Genomic DNA, 7,380 nt, shown 5'->3' with positions numbered 1-7,380 from the left:
CATGACCTGAAACTTTCTTGGTTGACTGGTGTTTAAAATGTGGAATTGATCACCAGCGTCTTAAATTATCCTTTTTCCTTCAGTTATTTATCGTGAATTCACCTAATGTTCCCAGTGTTGGGTGGGGGTGAAAACATAAATGAGTAACAACTAAAAATAGGCAGAGAAAGTGTTTCTCTTAAAGTGGCCTGATACAAGAAAAAAATTCATGTTGCATAATCCAGTCCTGCTGTGGTTGCTAGCTGACATGCTAACATGAGCATTGGTCATACATGTTCTCCTGCTTAGTCTTCTCTTCATGGAGCAGCTTATCCTATAAAAATGTCTCTGACTGCACAGGATTCAAAATATCCAACATGTCATACTTCATATAGAACTTAAAAACTGAAGCCTAAATTCAGCAGGATCATCAATCTTTCATACATGTTCTAAGATTCACTTTTAGGTCACTAATTGGTTGACCTTCAGTGCTTTCTTCAGTGTTGTTATTTGGCTAGGCAAAAACGGGCAAGGGGAAAAAAAATCAACAGTTACTAGGTTCACTGAATGTCAAAAACCTAACTGAATCTTCACATGATGTTTTCCTTGTGTCCCACAGCATGGATTGCGGTAGCTGTGATTTATTCTCACAGACAATGAGACAGAAGTGGAATTTAACAAAGCTGAAGATAGCTCAGCCCTTTAGCTACAATGTGTGGCCAATTGTCTCTGACTTCCACCTCAGTGTTCTTAGACCTGACACACCATTGATAGGAACAAAGTACCTTGTCAATTAATATCCAAAGACTGAAAGAACACCTTTGTCAAACCATCATTCAAAGGATGGCAGTCTCTTAGAAAAAGTGACCTCAGTCTTTGCAGTCACATCAGTGGCTGCCTCTTGGGGAGAGGGGGAAAGCGCCTGTCTTAACCAGCTTGGTTGCATGAAAATCTCACAGCATGAAATTATAATTATATGCAAATGGTGTCTTTTACAGTATAATACCTTCCACAAATTATTTTGACTGGTCCTTCCCACATTGGTAAATATTTCCAGGTATGAAAAGATTTTACTCCATTACTAATGGCACATTTTCATCATCCAGCACACTCTGGAGCTTCTCTCCTTGCCAGTCAATCCTGGAATAGCTGTCAGACATCTCTTCTTTCTATATGACACCAAGGTTACTTATAGACCTGCTAATACATGTGCTGGGTTGCCATTATCTTAGGCAATGAAACATGCACTTTCTTTTCACATATACAAAAGACTGCAATGGCTGGTATGTGCTTAGATTTTAATGTATTTTAATAAATTTAATTTTTTTTCTAATCAAGCCATAGAAACTTTCCCCCCTCTTTACTACTTTTATTTCTTTTCTTCTACTTTATTTATTCACTTCACATTCTAATTGTAGCCCTCTCCTTCCTCTCCTCTCCGTCCCAAACTTCTGCCTTCTTTTCCCTATACCCTCTCCCATACTGCTCAGAAAAGCGGAGCCACACCACCAACAGCGCCCCACCCCATCACATCAAGTTGCATCAGGACAGACTGCATCCTCTTCCTCTGTGATCTGTTGAGGCAACCACACCAGGGGGAAGTGATCGAAAAGCAAGCAACAGTCTCTGTCATTGACATCCCCAGCTCCCCTTTCTAGGGAACCCATATGAAGATCAGGCCGCCTATCATCTAAATCAATGTAGGGGTTCTAGATCCAGTCAGTTCATATACCTTGATTGGTGCTTCAGTCTCTGACTCCCATTTAGCTGGCTCTGTTGGACTTCTTGTGGAGCTACTGTCCCCTCCAAGTTCTTTTATTTTTCTGCTCACTCTTCCGCAAGATTCCCTGTGCTACGCCCATTGTTTGTTTGTGACTCTCACCATCTGTTTCATCAGCTACTGGGTGAAGCCTCTCGGAGGACAGCTATGCTAGGCCCACATCTGCAAGCATAGCAGAGCACCTTTAATAGTGTCAGGTTTGGCTCTCTCCAATGGGGTGGGTTTCAGGTTGGGCCAGGCAATAGTTGGGCATTCCCTCAATTTCTGCTGTATTTTTATCTCTATACATCTTATAGGCAGGATAAATGTTGGATCGAAGTTTTTGTGAGTGGGTTGGTGATCCCCACCCCCAACCAGTAGGAGTCTTGCCTAGTTAAAGAGTGGCTTTTAACATGAACCCTGCTACTAGTGGTTTCAGCTAGAGTCACCCAATATCCTCCCTTGAGCCTGCCATGTTGTACGTCTCCAGCTTGTCTCAGAGATGCCCCAGCTCATGGTTTCTCTTCTCAGTCAGACCCTGTCTTCCCATCCTCATTCTCCCTAGGCCTGACCTTCACTCTCATTTCTCTTCTCTATCCACTCTTACCCTGTTCAATCTCTTCAACTGCTTCCACATCTGAGTGAGATTTAAGCTTTCTACCTTGGGTTCTTCTTGTTACTTATCTTCTTTGTATCTGTGTCTTAAAGCATGCTTATCCTATACTGTATGTCTAAAATCTACTTATAGGTGAGTATATATAATGTGTGTCTTTCTGGGTCTGGCTAGCTTCACTCAGGATGGTCTTTTCCAATTCCATCCATTTGCCTGCAAATTTCATGACTTGTTTTTAATAGATGAATAGTATTCCAGTATGTATATGTACCACAGTTTCTTTATCCATTCTTCAGTTGAGGGACATCTGGCTTATTTCCAGTTTCTGACTATTATGAACAAAACTGCTAGGAACAAAGTTGAGCAAACATCCTTGTTGAGCATCTTTTGTGTATATGCCTATGAGTGGTATAGCTGGGTTTTGAGGTAGAACTATTCCCAATTTTCAGAGAAAGTTCCAGACTGATTTCCAAAGTGGTTGTGCAAGTTTGTGCTCCCACCAGCAATGGAAGAGGGTTCCATTTGCTCCTCATCCTTGCTAGCATGTGCTGTAACTTGAGTTTTTAATATTAGTCACTCTGAAGGGTATAAGATAGAATTTCAGAGTTACTATGGTTTGTTTCTCTGATGACTAAGGACATCTAGCATTTCTTTAAGAGCTTCTTGGTCTCAAGAATCTTCTGTTAAGAATTCTCTTTTTAGCTCTGTACCTCCTTTTTTTAATTGGATTATGTGTTTTGTTAGTGTTTAATTTCTTGAGCTCTTTATATATTCTGTATATTGGCCCTTTGTCAGATGTAGAGTTAGTGAAGATCTTTTCACAATCTGTAGGCTGACATTTTATTGTATTGAGAGTGTCTTTGACAGTCAAACAATGTCTTTAAGCAATCAAATGTTTATGTTTGATAACAATAGTAAAAACTGTGTTTCTGGATTACATATAGCTATGTGTGGTCTGAGTATGAGGCCACCAAGTCAACATGTTAAAAACTTTGTCCCAACTTGTTACTGCCAGGAAGTAGTAAAGCCTTTAGAAACAAGGCCTAGTACAAGGTCTTCACTCAGGGAAGAAATTTCCTCATAAGAGGAGAGTGCAGGGCTTTGGGATGCGATTCAGGGGTAATCTCCTGTACATACTATGTGCATAGTTCTGGGTTTCACCACCCAATCAATCAATCAAAACATCTTTTAAAAATAGATAAATGAAGAAATAAATAATAAATAGAAATATAGGGCCTTAATTAATTCTCTGTATATGTGTGATTGTTCCAATGATTTCCAGCCTGAATCCAGGACAGAATATCCGTGTCACCACAAACCCTGAGGCAAGAGACTTACTCAACCATAGATGCAACCCTCAGTCTATGAGCCCCAATCAGCCATTCCTCATGTTAGAGTTGATAGTCTCAATCTTCAGTTCTGGTGATATATGATACATAGTTAACTAACACAGTATACCCGTATTTTTATCATTATGTTAAGATAGTCCTCTCACAAAAGTTGTTTGCTAAGACATGTTATGCCAGCAACAGCCTCATGCATCTTGTGCTTATTGGATCATTAGACTGCATAGTATTCATTTGTTTTATTATCAAATTTAATGTTTTGTTTTATTCATCTTGTCCCTGCAAGCAATAGTGTGCTGTGTGGCTCTGCTCTCCTTTAGCATGATAAGTGAGCTATACCGTCTTGGATTACCTAATAGTATTTTATGGTGTTCACACAAAATCACCCAGTGGTGCATCTCAGAATGTTTCCTTAAGCATGTATGCATGGGGATTTTTCTTATCATGCAGACACAGAAAGACAGGTTAATAAAGAAATTCTGTCTGATTACCACCAGATTAGTTTTGTAAGAATTAAAGGACAAAGGAAGGACTGAGGCAGAAGGACACTTCTTGCCATCCAAACTGAACCCAACCTAGTGTGAAATTTGACTTGTTTTTACTTATTCTCAGATCAGATAACAACTTAGGTCCACTTTTACTGTTAGTATTAATTTCTTTCTTTTGATTATTAGTCCAATGTGTTGAGGCCCAGAGAAAGAATGTAGTGAAAAATAGTGACTGCCTAAAACATTTATTTAATACAATAAAATGAGAAACAAATTACTTAAAAACCAATAAGCAAACTTAATAACCCTGGGGATTTATTTATTTTATTTTAACATGTTACTCTGGAATACTCTGGAAATGAGAATCTTCCTCCGTTGCTGGTGGGAATGTAAATTTGTACAACCACTTTGGAAATCAATCTGGCATTTTCGCAGAACACTGGAAAAAGTGCTACCTCAAGATCCAGCTGTACTACTCCCAGACATACATCCAAAAAATGCCCGACCATACAAAAGGATATTTGCTCACTGATATTAACAGCAGCTTTATTCATAATAGGCAGAATCTGGAAACAACATTGATGTCCTTCAACTAAAGAATGGATACAGAAATTGTGGTACATTTACACAATGGAATACTACTCAGCTGTTAAAAAAAAAAGGAAATCATGATATTTGCAGGCAAATGGATGGAACTAGAAAAGATCATTCTGAGTGAGGTAACACAGAAGCAGAAAGACAATTGTGGTATACACTTATAAGTGAATAATAGCCATACAATATAGAATAAACATACTAAAATATACAAACCTAAGGAAGTTAAACAAGGAGGACAGTAGGGAAGATAGTTAATTCTCATTCAGAAGAGAAAATGGGATAGACATTGGAAGAGTTAGAAGACGGGGAACAGGACAGCTGCCTACCACACATGTCCTCTAAAAGATTCCACCCAGAAGGGGATTGAAGCAGATGTAAGGACTCACAGACAAATCTTCAACAAAGCACAGGGAGTCTTATGGAAGAAAGGGACCATCGAAGGCCCCAGAGGGGACAGGAACCACACAGGGAGAGCAAAATTATTCCTACCCAGGGAGGACTGCAGAGACTGATGTTTCAATCAAAGAGCATGCATGGAGAGGACCTAGACTACCTGTTCAGATGTATCCCATAAAGATCTCAGTCTCCATATGGGGTCCCTAGTAAGGGGAGAAGAGACAGTGTCTGACATGAACTTGGTTCCTGCTCCTTGATCACTTCCCCCTGGTAGGGCGAACTAGCCAGCCCACAGAGGGGGAGAATCCAGGCAGTCCTAATGGGATCTGATAGGCTAGAGTCAGACAGTAGGAGAGGAGAACTTCCCTTATCAGTGGACTAGGCGAGAGGGATAGGGGAGGAAAAGGGAAGAAGGATGGGGCCTGTAAGAGATGAGGGAGTGGGCTACAATGGACTACAAAGCAAATAAATTGTAAATAATAATAATAATTATCATAATAATATAATAATAATAATAAAGGAAAAAGATACCTAAAAATAGTGAAACCCTTAGGATTAATATTTCATCAGTGGTTCTCTGTGTATTCTCCTTAGTCCTTGCCTCTCTCGGTACCTTTCTTTGTGGTTCACTAGTATTTTCCATTGGTTCTTTTCTCTTCATTGCTATGTTTAACAATGACTTAAAAAGTTAGAAAGAGAAACTTTCTCATAATCAATGTTAGTGGTTGCATATTGTTCCCTAGACACTGATGGGATCTCCATCTGACCCCTTCCAGGCAGTGTGTTTTGTGCTTTAGGACTGACTGGGACTTACCTTCATTGTGCAAAGCACAGGGATGGCTGGTGTGAGTGTAAGAAAGTTCTGAGGGCATTTGATAAAACTGGTTGATATAGTGCTTCATAACTGCCCATATTATTTACTCCATGATATTCTTTGGCCTATTCTATAGATATATTTTCATCCACAAACATTTCTTTGATAGTTTCAAATTTTTTATTTCTTTGCTAATGCCATCCTTTTGAGCTTACTCTGGACTCAGGACAGATTGATCATAAATTCTTCTTTTGTACTTGACACTACTAACCACATTTCCTGAAACTTCAAACAGCTCGACCTGTTACTGATTTCAGCCTGATCTAAGATTTCTTACAAAGCTTCATTCCTAATTTGGAACCCACCCAAAAGTGTCATCCTTCCATCTAACACCAAAATTTCTTTAAATCTTTGATCTATTTTGAAAATTCACAAGCATTCGCAAACTTATTTTTCCTCCATCAAAAGCTGTAGTTGTAAATTCAACATTCTCTGCCCCTTTTTCTTTCACCTATATATCAGCAACAAAGAGCAGATAAGAGATCACTGCAATACCCATGGTATGGTAGACCCCAATCTCACAGTACAGTTTGTGTTTCAGGAGACACGCTATATAGTCCAGCTCACACCCCTACCTTCTCTTGCTCATCAATAAGACATATTCCACCAGAAAAATATGCATGTATGACTTTATGAAAACATAAAGTTCTGTTCTTAAACAGAAGAGTTATCCAATAAGAAACAGCAGGACCTAAAGGCCTCCATAAAGAAAACTTATCACCCTCTCTACCACCATCCATCCTATGAGACACTTCTTAAAATCACTTCATTTCTAAATTTCTTGTCTTGTTACTTCAAACCAACAATATTTCCTAGGAAAGGGAAGAGTAGCCAAGGCAGGTTTTCTTTTCTTTCTTTCTTTATTCTCTTTTTCAGTCTTCACTTTGCAAATCCTCCAAGCTTTAGCATTTGGAACAGTTCTGCTCAGTTCTCCTGAGGCTTTACCTTTTCTCCAGTCCTGGGCAGACTCCTTCTCCCAAGAGTGGTCTTTTACCACTTCACTAACTAACTCTTTAAGCTACTCATAGATAAGTACCCAAAATTTGAAAATGACAGGCACTCCCTTTTTCTTGATTTCTGTTTACTGGGTTTGTGTAGGAGGTGCCCCGCCCATGCTGTATCTTTCCCAGAAAGAATTCACAGCCCAAGATCACTTGGCTCACACACAGGGTACTTTGACTTTTCTCACACTGTTTTTTTTTTTTTTTTTTTTGGTTTTGTTTTTGTCTTGTTTTGCTTTTGACTCAACAACTAGTTTTCTCTGTATTTGATGCAAGCCTGTGAACTGGAATAGTTTTACATCACTGCCGATCTGTTGGAGCTCCTGT

This window comes from Meriones unguiculatus, chromosome 20 (assembly GCF_030254825.1).
Source record: "Meriones unguiculatus strain TT.TT164.6M chromosome 20, Bangor_MerUng_6.1, whole genome shotgun sequence".
Taxonomy (NCBI): Eukaryota; Metazoa; Chordata; class Mammalia; order Rodentia; family Muridae; genus Meriones; species Meriones unguiculatus.
This window is presented reverse-complemented; position numbering follows the sequence as displayed.